This window comes from Alexandromys fortis, unplaced genomic scaffold (assembly GCF_014885135.2).
Source record: "Alexandromys fortis isolate MF-2015 unplaced genomic scaffold, M_Fortis_MF-2015_v1.1 scaffold_213, whole genome shotgun sequence".
Classification (NCBI taxonomy): Eukaryota; Metazoa; Chordata; class Mammalia; order Rodentia; family Cricetidae; genus Alexandromys; species Alexandromys fortis.
The window spans coordinates 1,145,766-1,159,051 of NW_026068093.1; the positions used below are offsets into that span (position 1 = coordinate 1,145,766).

Consider the following 13,286-nt stretch of genomic DNA (forward strand, 5'->3'; position numbering starts at 1 on the left):
AATCCAGGCCTCTGCAAGAGTAGTATGTGCTCTTAACCACCGAGCCCTCTCTTTTCCTCTTTTAATATTTAACATAGCCTACATTTTTCTCTTTTCACAGATACACATCCTACTCCATGACAGGTACTTACTAACCATGGCAGCCAAAGAGCTGAGCAAATCATTTTAATTTAAAATGTAAGATAATTTATTTTATGCGTATGGGTGTTTTGCCTGTGTGTGTATCTTAATTGCTGAGCCCTTTCTCCAGACCTTAATCTTATTTTGACATATAATAAAGTAACGTTTGAGCTAGATATATGGCTGTGCCGCCGATGTTTGATATAAGCCAGCGAATAATTTAATAAACATGTATTGTGATTTAATGTACACAAAGATGTTCACTATCTTTACCTGAAAATTAAATTGAAGATTATAGGTATGTCAGTGTGTTCTGTTAGAGGCTAAGTTTGTGTTTTATTCCTCTCCTTAGGAAGATGCCTCAGCTCTTTTGGGGCATCCCTAGCTACCTGCGAACGGCAGGAAGGCACACCTGTGTTCGGGGACTGAGTTAGTCTTAGGAAGTATGGGGGAGGGCAGCCACAAAGACCCTGAGCTTCATTTTTTATTTTTATTTTTTTTACATATCAATACCAGTTCCCCCTCCCTCCCTCCTCTCCTCCCACTCTCCTTACCTTCCCTCCACCCCACCCCATCCATTTTTCAGAGAGGGTGAGGCCTGGGAAATCAACTAAGTCTGTCTCATCACCTTGAAGTGGCAGAACCAAGGCTCTCTCTGCCTACCCATGCCTAGGCCGAGCAAGATCTCTCTCCACAGAGAGTAGGCTCCACAAAGTCAGATCATGCATTAGTGTTAGATCCTGGTCCCACTGCCAGGGACTCCACATACTGCTCAAGCCACACCATTGATACCTGCGTTGAGGGGGCCTAGTTCGGTCCTATACAGGTTCCCCAGCTGTCAGTCTGGAATCAGTGAGCCCGCTAGCTTGGATCAACTGAATCTGTGGGTGTCCCCATCATGGTCTTGACCCCTTTGTACATATTATTGCTCCTCCCTCTCTTCTGTTGTACTCCGGAAGCTCGGCCTAGTGGTTTGTTGTGGATCTCTGCGTCTGCTTCCATCTGTTTTTGGATCAGGGTTCTATCGTCTCTGGGGCTATGGACTGTAGGCTGGTTATCCTTTGCTTTGTGTCTGATATCCACTTATGAGTGAGTACATACTGAATTTGTCTTTCTGAAGACCCTGAACTTTGAGGAACAAATATGTCAGTAGCCCGGCTTCAGTGGAGATAATTAGACTTTTGGTTGCTAAGTTGTTTTTGTTTTTTTTGTTTTAAATCTTGAACAGCCCCCCTGAGAATGCCTGAGAATAGCTGAGGATCTTTCTTGGTATTTGGGCTGCTGACTGAGAGGCACCTGGGGATTTATGAAGATGGCTGCCCAGGTGCCCATGGCAGGCTCAAGGAGGCCAGTGAAGGAGCCATCCAGAGCACCTAACCCCCAACCACTTCCCCTGCCATTGCTACCTGCTGTGCCTGTAACCCTGGCTGGTGGCGCAGGGCATAGTGTCTTCTGGCTCACAGACTAGTGTGGTCACTCTGGCACACGAGAGACAAAGGTCCCGTGGAGCGAAATGCTTACGAGTAAGTGGTGGGGGTCTCAGCAGTTGTCCACCGTATAGGAGGTGTCAGGTGGATAAGAATATCAGTTTCATTCATAAAGAATTAAATTATATTTAATTAGTCAATTAGTGTGCGTGTGTATGCTACAGCATGCTTGTGGAGGTCAGAGGACGGCTTTTTCAGGACTTGGCTCTCTCCCTTCACCGTGTCAGTCTAGGGGACTGAACTCAGGTGAGGTGAGGTTTGGCTCTCCTGAGCCATCTCACCGCTGCCATCTTTCTGTCATTTTTGAGCTGAGTCTGGTGGCATATATCTCTAGTCACAATGCCCAGAAGGAGGAGACAGAGAGTCAGGGTTCACGGTCTTCATCGTGTTTCTGAAGCCAGCTAGTTGTGGTAGTGAACGCTGATTGTTAATTTGAATGGATCTAGAATCACCCGGCATTTCTTTGAGGGATTATCTAGGTTACACTAAGTGGGTGGAGCCATTCTATGTCCCGTGGTTCCAGACTGAGTAAGAGGAGGAAGGTGAACTGAGCACCAACATCCGCCCATCTCCACTTCCCGACTGTGGCTGCAACACGGTGGGCATCTGTTCCTGCTGCCCTGCCGTCCCCTGCACCTTCAGACCGCGAGCCAACAGACCCTTTCTCCCATAAGTCAGCTGTTTAGTCACAACCACGAGAAAAGTAACAATAGGATCTAATAAAAATATATGCTTTTTGAGGTGGGCACTAATGACTGGCTTAAGTAAAGGACATTTTATTCCTTTCTTTATTTGAGGAAATGTGAGCTTGGGTATGTGTTGGATTGGGTGGGTCTCTGCCCCTTGGTCTTAATGAAATCTCCGCCTGGTTTTCCATTCTATGCCTGGAGGGGTTCCAAGTGCTGCCCAAGTGTCTGGCATAGCTTGCCTTTCCCATCACCTCTGGGTGTGGGCCCTGCTCTATAACCGGGATCAAAGTGTAGGACTCAGGCCTGTCCTTGACGCCACCTTCTCCAAGCTCACCCAGGCAGGTGGAGGGGCTTCCATCCCAGCAAACTCAGCTCCAGGTTGACTGTTAGCTGTACCCCGTGCCCTGTGTTAATGTCACACTTCTCCCACAGATAGCCTCGGGTGACTCTGGGCCTCTGCCGTCTTGTTCCCTCCCTGGCATCACGGGTCCCCCTCTCCTCATGCCCAGTCTCTCTGGAGAAAGGTGAATCTTCCCTCTTAGCTCAGACAGAACTGCTCGCAGCTCCATCAGATGGCGGTCCCCTCCCGTGACAACCCATTGGTGGCTGCTGTTAGGGGGTCAAAGAAACCCAGGACGAATGGCTAACTGAGGTCTTGCTAGCATGTCAAAGTGGATGCTGGCCTCCAGACTCTCAGCAGCACTGGGCTGATGTAGAGTCATCCTGGCTGGCAAACCTCACCCCTACCCTATACCTCTCCAGCCTCTGAACTTCCCTCCCCTTCCCACCAGCTTCTCCGAGTCATACATAACCAGCCATCTTGGCTACTTTTCCTCTTGGTTCTCTTGGTTCCTATGTATCCCCTTTGCTCCCCGAACTCTTCTTTTCCTCCCTCCCCACCTCCCCCATGGCCATGTCCACTCTGGACCCTTCTAGACGCCTCTGGCTGTGCTCTCCCTCATATCTACAATCAACCTTCCCCTCCACCACACCGGGCAGCGGTCCTGTCATTTGCCATTCATCAGTCTTCAGTGCTCTCAGATCTCATATTTTCCAAGTGATTTTTCTCTCCAAAGACAGCCACCCTCCTACAGTTGCTATGCCAACCCCCTTCCCTATCACCGTGAATTATATTTTTGAAAAAGTCCATCTAGATAAGGGCAAGTTACTTTTTGTTAGTGGTTTGTTTAACAGACACGGACAATATCTACAGACATTTTCCCATGCGTCTCTAGGGATGTAGTTGGAGGTTTGCTAGTGATGTCAGAGGTCAAAAGGCTCACACCCTGATTCTCGGTGGTAGAGCAGAGTCCACACCCAGTAGGAACAGAAAGGCAAGCCACACTGGACACTCCAGAAATCATGGGGAATGATTTGAATTTGATCATAGAAAGTGATATGTTCATAGATTTTAGGATCGGGACACAGACTTCTAGGAGCTAATCTTCTGCCTCCAAACCATGGTTGGGCTGGGTGAATCTGGCACATTGCTGGGGAGCCTGGGGCTAATCATAATCGCTTCAGTCAACTACATCGTAGACCCAGATCTTGGAGGGTGATCAACTGCCCCAATTGTGGATATTACTTATTGGTTTCTAGAATCTACAGATGTCTCAGAAGGTCCCAGAGCTGTGGAGCCCCGCCTGAAGGAGAGGCTGCAGGTTTCCAGGCCTGTCCAGGGAAGCAGTTGGCCAAGGTCGGCATCCATCTGTTGGCACGTTTCCCAGAGTTCTGTGGGGTTGTGAGCCCCTGGGTTATGGGGCTCACAGATGTAGACAAACTCATATGCACGAGGGGGACTTGGGCTGAGTGAGGGGTTGGGTTCCATGGGTAGGACTGCTTGGCTGAGATGTCCAGTGCCCACCTCCCTGTCAGGGAGCAGGCTGTGCCTTAGCCCCTTTTGTGCTGCTTTGGCAACCCCCCCCCCCGAGTCCATATCATTTATGGAGAATAAAATCTTCACAGTTCTGGAGCTCAGAAGTCTCAGATCAAGTCTGTGGTAGGTTTGTTGTCGTGACAGAGTTTGTCTCCAACATGGTGACTTGGCCATTGCAAGTCACCTCTCTGATGGAAGAGAGGAAAGCTATGTTCTCAAAAAGGGATTGATCTTCCTCTGAAAATCCTTTTGTAATTGTATCGTTTTATTCATGAGATAGAGTTCTCATGACCTGAACGATACCCAAAGGTCCCACTTCCTCACATATGGATTTTGGGTGACACACTCAGACAATAGCAGGCCAGAAACCTCCAAGATGCTATTGGAGTGTATAGCAAATGATTGCACATTGATATCCCAGCATGCAGTTTAGTACCAGGGTAGAGACAGATGCCTGTCTACATCACCGAGTTGGTTATACCAAGAGTGGCAGCCACAGAGACTCCTAGGAACTTTATTCTTTTTGTTCTTGAGAAATTTGAAGAAATCCTCTCAGGCCTATCTTAGGCTGTCCACAGAGAAACTGGGGCGGGACCCAACAAACTAGTTTAAAAGCAAATCTGAATGGTAAGGGCCCTAAAATAGCGTTAGGGTTTTTGAACTCCCATGCAGTTATGACACCTCACCACCAGAGGGCATCATCAGGCTGTGGTTCACCTGTCTTCGCCTGCTTTCAGATTCCTTATCAGGACTGCTCAAGTCCGGGGACTACAGGCTCACAAACGCCCTCGTGTTTGGACTGTGCCATACTGTGGGTCTAGTTCTCGCTCAACTGTGGAACCAGCATGTTTCTGCGGTGGTTGAACCTACTTGGCAGGGCTTGTTTTGTTTGTAATAGAAAAGAAATGAACAAAACCAAGCAAAAAGAAAACCCTGCGGTCAGAAATAGACAAGGTGTTCATTAGAAGTCAGGACCCTGAAAGACCGGAGGCATTTTCCTTCCCTTTTCCCGGAAGACTCTACTTACTTCTACTGTGGGCAGGGTCCCCCGCTCGGAAGGCCTAGCTGTCCTGAGGGACTCCTTCCTTCCTCTGCCCCCCTCCTCACTCCACACACTTCCCCTTTAAGATTTCAAATAAGGTCTAATTAACATAGAAGTGTACCTAATGGAAGTGTTTGACATGTTTTAAGTTTGATGGATTTTGACAAATGTAGACACCACCCCACTGACTTAAAAAAAAACCCAGTACAGCTTTCATTATTCTGAATTTATAATTCCTGTCTCATGTAATAGTCAAGATTATTCTGATAAGTAAAGCAGAGTTATAGCAGCAGGAAACATTGTAAATATCTCACATAATAGGAAAGACTAAATAATTTTCCAACATCATGCAAAGAAATATTGGTCAGGCTATAATTGCATTTCACATCTGCCAGCAACGCCTGCTGCAGTTAGCATTGCGCTGTGTGCTTACTGACAAGTAGTTTGACTACATAAAAATTTTAAGTACATACTTAATGCTAAGTCACAGAATTCTTGGTATAGCTGGATTGTGCAGTTCTTATGGTTGACTTGTGCAGGTTGTAGTGGGCTCTCAGGTACAGTTGGGTGAGTCAGGAAGGGTGGTGCTGTGCCCAGTTCTAGCCCCAGCAATGGCTTGGGTTGCAAGTGTTTACAGCTAGGAGGACTAGGCTGTCTACAGGTGTGGATGGCGTATGCAATTGTAGGCAGCAGGTTGGAGGGACTAACTGGGTTTCTTTCTTCTTGAGCGCTGTCTTTGGCTGCTGCTTTAATACACAGAGACCCAGGGTGCTTCTCTAGAGGTGGGTTCTGGGCAGGGGAGATAGCTCAACTGATAAAGCGCTTTCTGTACAAACTTCCTCACCTGCTGCCCTGCCGAGGTCATCTCTAGGAACATAGTCACTTTGGATTCAGTTGCTGATAGCAGAACGTGGCCTTCTGTTCCTTCTGTTATTCAGTCCCCTAGTCACTCCAGGACTGTGACTCCACTGTGAAGCTCCTATCCCTATTCTCATCAGAAGGGAGCAGAGCTTTGGCTTGTCCTTGGCTACAACGGATGCCCACTGAGTCAGGGACATGAAGATGAGACCCTCTCCTCACCATGAGGAATTCAGGACCTTTTGATGTTGAGTAGAATATCTTGGCTCTGCTTTTATGCACCTGGGAGACAACTGTTCTTCCAGCTGCATGTTTGCAGGCATTGTTAAGCATGAGACTTTCACTTCTTAGCAGAAGCAGGAAGAATTGGGGCTGGGGGTGTTACCTGGATGTAAGGCTATTTCAAAGAACAGGGATAAAGACTTGAAGAGGAAGGAGGGGTAGCTGGGTAGCCTGCCACTGTCACTCACCTCTCACCATAAGGGATTGATTTGCTGGACGAAAGGCCCAGGGGCTGGGAACATAACAAGAGAGGCATTTGTGGAGACCACGGACATGGTGCCGTGTGAGTGCAGAGCCATCCCAGCCTCAGGCCTGGGTGCTCAGAAAGCTGAGGGTGGCTCCACTGCAGAGTGTCGTCCTAGAGGAAACTGGCAGCAGGCAGGGTCAGTGTCCCTAGGGAGGCTGTGAGCCACTGGCTGTCATTTTGGAGGAAAAGGAAAGGTCTGTGGGTTTGTCAGGAGATGAAATGCTCCTGGGGTTTCCCGGGCGATGGGCTGACGCTGTGTGTGTGTGCATACGTGCGTGCGTGCAGCTTCTTTATCTACCCATCAGTTGGTGATTGCTCAGATCTCTTCTACTTTTTAGTTATGAACAACACCGCTATGGATGCTTGTGTGTGTGCATGTATGTTATAGGTCCTACCAGAAACACACAGGAAATTGAAAAGCCATAGCTGCCTTATTAAGTGTGTGCTCTTGAGATAGTGACTGTCACAGGTGGCATCACTCAGAAAGTGATGCAGACCTTTGCTCTGAGGAAGGCCCATGAGAGGCAGACGCCAGGCCCTGACAACAGTGTCACGGATGGACACTGTTATGCTGTGAAATGTCCTCACAGGCTCATGTGTTTGAATACTTGGGACCCAGCTGGTGGTGCTGACTTGGGATGTGGGGCCTAGCTGCAGGAAGTGAGTCATGGGTAGGTGGGGTGGAAGGGTCAAATGCCCGCTCCATGCCTGTCTGAAGTCTCTGTTTCTTGGTCCAGGGCAGTGTGAGAAGCAGCTGCTGCTTTTCTACTGTGATGGACTGACTGCATCCCCTAAAACCGTGAGCCAAAAGAAACTGCCCGACAGTGGCTTCTCCTCAGATATCTGGTCACTGTGAGAGGAAAGTGACACAGACGTTGAGAGGTCTCTGTGTGTCACACATAGGGTATGAGATGTGTCTACAAGATAATCTCTGGACCTGGGGGAAAAGTGTGAGCACAGGTGTCTTATGTGTATACATGGGTCTTACAATTTTACTACTATGAAAGTATTTTCATATACTATGGTAGTAGTGTAAATATGGATTTAATAAGTCTCATCAAAAACATCAAGGAACCACTGACAACTAAGAACAGGACGCTTGCTTTGCAAGCTGTTGTGGAAGATGACAGCAGGCACGGCTACCCGAGGGGGAAGGTTGAGTGAGAGAGGAAGTAAGGAAGCTTGAAAGCAGATTCTCCAAGTTAAATGAGAAAGTCAGACAAGAAATATGAGAAATCAGGCCTCCTCATTGAAAGTCAAAATTTCTCCAAGTATGTATATTTGGATCTAGTACATTACAGATATATTTTAAGAACCACACACAAAGAGGGAAAGAATTGAAGCTTGGATAAAACTATCAAGCACAAATAAAAATAAAACAGGGAGTGTGGTGTGCGCCCGTAATCCTAGCCCTTGGGAGGTGGAGGCAGGAGGACCAGGAGCTCAAGGTGACATTGTAAGTTTGAGGCCAACTGGGCTTATAAGACCCTGGCTCAAAACAAACAAACAACCACCTTTATCCCCCCCCCCCCACAACCCGATAAAATAAAGCAAAGCAAGATAAAATAGCTCCCAGCACTTGGGAGGCAGAGGCAGGTAGATTGCTATAAATTGGAGGCCAGTCTGACCTACATATCCAGTTCCAGGTCAACCGAGGTGACATAATGAGACCTTCTCTCAAAACATTATAAGGTAAAATAGGTTTGACAATGTTCAGATGGGAAAAAATTGAATTGAGGGTTAGAGTTAGGGAGTGTGAGGCTCAACACAAATCGTCTCAGCAGAGACTGTCACCAGATCTTGATAAACAAGACACAAATCTTGTTTCATTTGGTGTTTGTTTTGTGTTTAGAGACAGTATTGCTATGTATTTGAAACTGATTTTGAAATCACTTTGTAGATCAGGCTGGCCTTGAACATGCAGAAGTCCTCCTGCCTCAATCTCTCAAATTCTGGAATTACAGGCATGTACCAGCAGATGTGGCTTAAATCTTTGGTATTTTTCAGTCTGTGAGAATTGGGGATTGCTTATTACCATATCATAACTTTTTAATATACTTGCAAACATATCATATCCTATTTAATATACTTGCAAACATCAAATATTTGTTACTGACCAAAGTCTAAATATAAAAAACTCCAATATCATTATTGGCCTTCAGTAAATCAAAAGATAGTGAAAAAAGATTGAGATGTGTAATACAAAAGGCAAAATTCATCAAATATTGACAGAATCAATGCTCATACTATGTAAATATGCATTCCTCTCATTTTCAAAGTATCCACACACTTTTACACAATCGATGAAAACATAGAAATAGATAGTTTAGCAAGGTAGGAAAAGTGTAAGAGCTGAGACCACACGCCATAAACTTAACACACATGAAGTCAAAGTGAAGCCTGGCTAGGCGCGGTAAGGGAGAAAGGCTGCCACAGGACACAAATGCAGCCGTACCCAGAAAGAAGTGTTTACCCCAGCACACAGACAATGCTAGTGTTATGGTTCACGTTGATTGACAGCCTGACAACCTAGGAGACAAGCACGGCTGTTAGGATTGGTCTCTGGCTGTGCCTGTGCCGGGTCATCCGAGTTGAGCTGGGCTGGGGAGATTCATTCTGATTGCCTGAGCAAAGAGAAGAGGCGCTCAGCGTCACCAGTCTTCACTTCCTGTCTGTGGATCAAGGTGAACAGTGCTTCAAGTGTCTGCCACCATGCTTCCCTTGCCATGATGGACTATACTCTTCCTTAAATGGCTTTTGCTAGTTATGTTATTGTTTCTGATGCCTGGACCCAATGCCTCAGTGAGAACTTCCACTCTCTGGGCTGAGGAAGAAAGAGAGGAGGAGGAAGAGGAGGAGGAGAGAGGAGGAGGAGAGTTAGCTTGCTTGTTGTCTCATCATATGATGTCCTCTGTCCTGTCACAATGAATCAATAGGCCCCAGACAGCTACTATTGCTATGTTCTTGGACTTTCCAGACCCTGGAACAATGAGCTAAATAAATCTCTACTCGTTATAAAGTAGAGCTCTGTTTCATAAAGCAAAACACTGCTCAGGTGTTTTGTTAGAGCAATAGAAAATAGATTTATGCACGCTGACTAATACTGCCTCTCAATGTACTTTTCTATTTATAGAAAATAGATTTATGCACCCTGACCAATACCCTCTCAGTATACTTTTCTCAAACTAGAGCGTGGGCGACTCCTTCTGCCACCCTGCCTCTCTTGCCTTGCCTGAGGGCTTTTCTCAAGGCTCTGATTGTGTCCTGACATCATGTCCTTGCCGATCATCCCCATGGCCTCCTCCTGCCCCGCACAACCCTTTTCCCGCCACCTGCTCTGAGGGTGTGCTTAAGAAGCGCTGCAAGCCACTCGCTCGGCTGGGGACCTAGAAATCTGTCTCCAGGGCCTCATCACTTTCGTGCCTCTGTACGACAGAGTGTCATGTTTAGAACTACACCTTCGGTCTCTCTATTGGATATTTTGGGAGCCCAAAGTTAGGTTTGTGGGCCTGGTCCTGCTTCTGCTGTTGGCAGCTGTACACTGGGGACCAGGCAGGCTTGCAGGCTTGGGAACATCTCCATTGGGTGCCCTGACTCCCTTCGGATTTGAGGGCTTCAACAAAGGGCTTCCAAAAATTGTTGAAACTTTGGTCTAGGTTTCTCTGCACTAGTGTGTGATTGTGTGTGTGTGTGTGTGTGTGTGTGTGCACAGTGTGGCCACAAGATGTTAGGTGTCCCATTCTATCATTATGAAGTTCAGTGAGGGCCTTTCACTGAACCTAGAGCTAGACCGGTAGTCAGCAAGTCCTAGTGATCCTCCTGCCTCAATTCCCCATAGTGCCAGAGTTACAAGTCTCAGTGAGGCCATGCTTGGCTTTTTAGGTAGATGCTGGGCATCATAACTCCAGATCATGTGCAGCAAGCACTCTTATCAGTGGAGCCCTTCCCAGCCCTGCAGATAGGTTTTGGAGGTCTATTCTTCGACTATCCCTAAAGCATGTCTGAACACCATACCCCACTTGCCCATGTGTTCCCATCCTGGGAGCTCCTACAGAGGATGTCTTCTGGGACACCCAGAGGCCTGACGCCTTCTAGAACATGGACTTTCTGTTTCTCTGCTGTACTTTTGACCACCCCACCCAACTGGCCCTGCACATGGGGTGTCTAACACTGCCAAGGGGTCCCTCCTTGTCCCAGAGGACCAGAACGCCCGCCAGCCCCAACACTGCGGCCATGTCTCCAGATGCTGGCAGTTGCTGTCTCCCACGTGGGAGAGAAGCACAGGTCTCCAGGCAACGTGAGATGGAATGCTGGGAACCAGGAAGGAGGACGGGACGCTTCAAGCTCTCGGGCTATACCACTAAGGAATACCTAAGCCCCCCAGACGTTTCCAGTTTCCAGTCACTTACTGAATGTTCGTCAACCCCTCTCAGTTTCTAGCAGAATTCCCAGGCTGGGATGGCACGTCTCTGTTGCTACTATGGAGGCAGACTCAGTTTACATTTAGTTTACATTCGTTACCTTCCCCCTTGCTCTGACAAAATACCAGACAAAAGAACCTTGAGGAGAGAAGGGTTTGATTCTGACACAGACCAAAGGCGCAGTCCCTCACAGAGAGGAAGTACCATGGCATTAGGGAGCAGTTGGGCGGCAGAGGGAGATGAATGTTGGTCCTCAGCCCCCTTTCTCCTTTATCGTTTGTGCCCGAGGAGGCCAGAGCCGTGCTGGATCCCCTGGAGCTGGAGTCAGAGGAAGTAAGCCACCTAATGTAGGTGCTGAGACTCGAACTCGAGTCCTCTGAAGAGTAACACACGCTGCTAACCAATGAGCCATCTTTCCAGCTCCGTTTCCAAGTTAATTCCGTCTGGATCCCCAGCCTCTTGGTTATCCCACCTTACTGAACCAATCTAGAAACTTGCTTACAGACACACCTAGAGGCTGATTTCCTACGCACGTCTATAAGCGGACACAACATTGACCTTCGCAGGAGAACAGTTGTCTAGTGACATCTAGGACAGGTGACAATAGCTGGAGTCTGGCCTCACTCATGAGGGTTGATATTGCCAACCATGGGTCTTGCCTATTGTTTGGGGATAACACACGGAATGAAGGCAACATAGGAGGACAATATTTGTAGCAATGACTCACGAGTCCTTATCAGTCCTCAGCTACTGGCTACACCCCAGGGATGACCATTGGAAAGCCCCCTTTGTCTCCGGTGGTAATTCCCTGGATCACAGAATTCCTGGCCCCTTCTGTCTGGGCTTGAAGAAGAAACACCTGCATCACCACCACCAAAGCCTAAGTATGACCATCTGCCTGACTCTTGTCACCCTCAAGGGTTTGGCATACCCCTCTTCCTCCTCTGGTAAGGGGTGCTTACCTGAATGGTAGGCTGAGGCACTGGTGCAGCCGGGGTGCTGAAGCCCTCACCCCGCCTGACACTGGTACTGGGTCTCTAGCCATAGATGTGGGAACGAGACAGAGGAAGGAAGGCAGCCACACCCATGACCGGTCAGTTGGCCCCCAGGAGGGGATTGGGAATGTCCCCTCAGGTCCTGGAAATTGATGAGATGGGAAAGGCTCCAGCCTTCTCCAGCTGGGTTGCATCTTTGTGCTGGCCACCCAGATCTGTGAGAAGCTGCTGCTGGAGAGAAGGTCATGGATCTGGTGGCCACAGAAAGACCAGGTGTTATCAGGTACTCCCCCAGTGATAGCTGTCTCCTGGAACTCTCTGACTAAGCCCTGCTGATCCCACGGCACAAGGCCACACACATTCCCAGTCCACCTGGTATCATGATGTCACCAGGAGGGTTTTAGGTTTTTATCCCCCCCCCCCCCCCCCCCCCGGGTCTTGTTCTGTAGGCCTGGCTGGCCTGGAGCTTCTTGTGTACCCAGGCTGGACTCAATCTCGTGACCATTCTCCTGCCTCCCGGTGCTGGGGATACAGGAGTGTGCCACCACCCTCGGTTGGGAGGGGCTCTCTTCGGCTCTGCTTTCCTCTAATGGGGTCAGAGGTCAGGGAAGCCCGCACAGCCGTGTCTTTGAATAGAGAATGTGGTGAGATTACCACTGAATTATTTAAAAGTTTCCTGCTGATTTCAGGAAAAGAGATTCTAATCTAAATGATATTCATAAATTCCGAATCATTATTCATAATTTCACACTCAAAGCTTAGGAACTGTGATGGTTAGCAGGCTTCCTCCTAAAACACACCCCACGGGGGGGGGGGCAGCGCATGTGAAATCTGGCCATTTCTGCTCATTCTCAGAGGTGTGTGGCCTAAGGTTCTATCTGACCACTGCAGCTCATACGGGGTTACAGGGAGCTGCCCACCCAAGGTTTTGGAAGCACGAAAGAGGCTTGTATATGGCAACTTGAAAGTCCCATGAGGCGTACAGAAACCTCACTCCTGAGACAGAGGAGGAATTTGGAGCAGTTTTCTTCTCACAGCAGAGAGAAGGGGAGCTGGAACTGGGGACCCTAAAGCAGTTGAACCAACCAGTTTAACTCCTGACGTCAGGTTCCCAGGCACCGGGGCAGAGCTGGCAGTTACCCCGCGGTGGTCCACATGGCCAGCCCAGTTCTGAGAGACCAACTTCAGTGGATAGATGGGCAGATAGGGGGAGGAGCCTGCACTTCGCCAGGTTCCCTCAGGGATTCCAACACAGAGAAACTCGGAGTC

General features: G+C 48.4%; 1 protein-coding gene across 8 annotated transcripts in view; it reads right to left on the reverse strand.

The window, feature by feature from the left end:
- Htr2b (5-hydroxytryptamine receptor 2B) overlaps positions 1 to 13,286 on the reverse strand; it is a 748,006-nt gene that overhangs the window by 592,315 nt on the left and 142,405 nt on the right. The gene's annotated exons all lie outside the window — the stretch shown is intronic.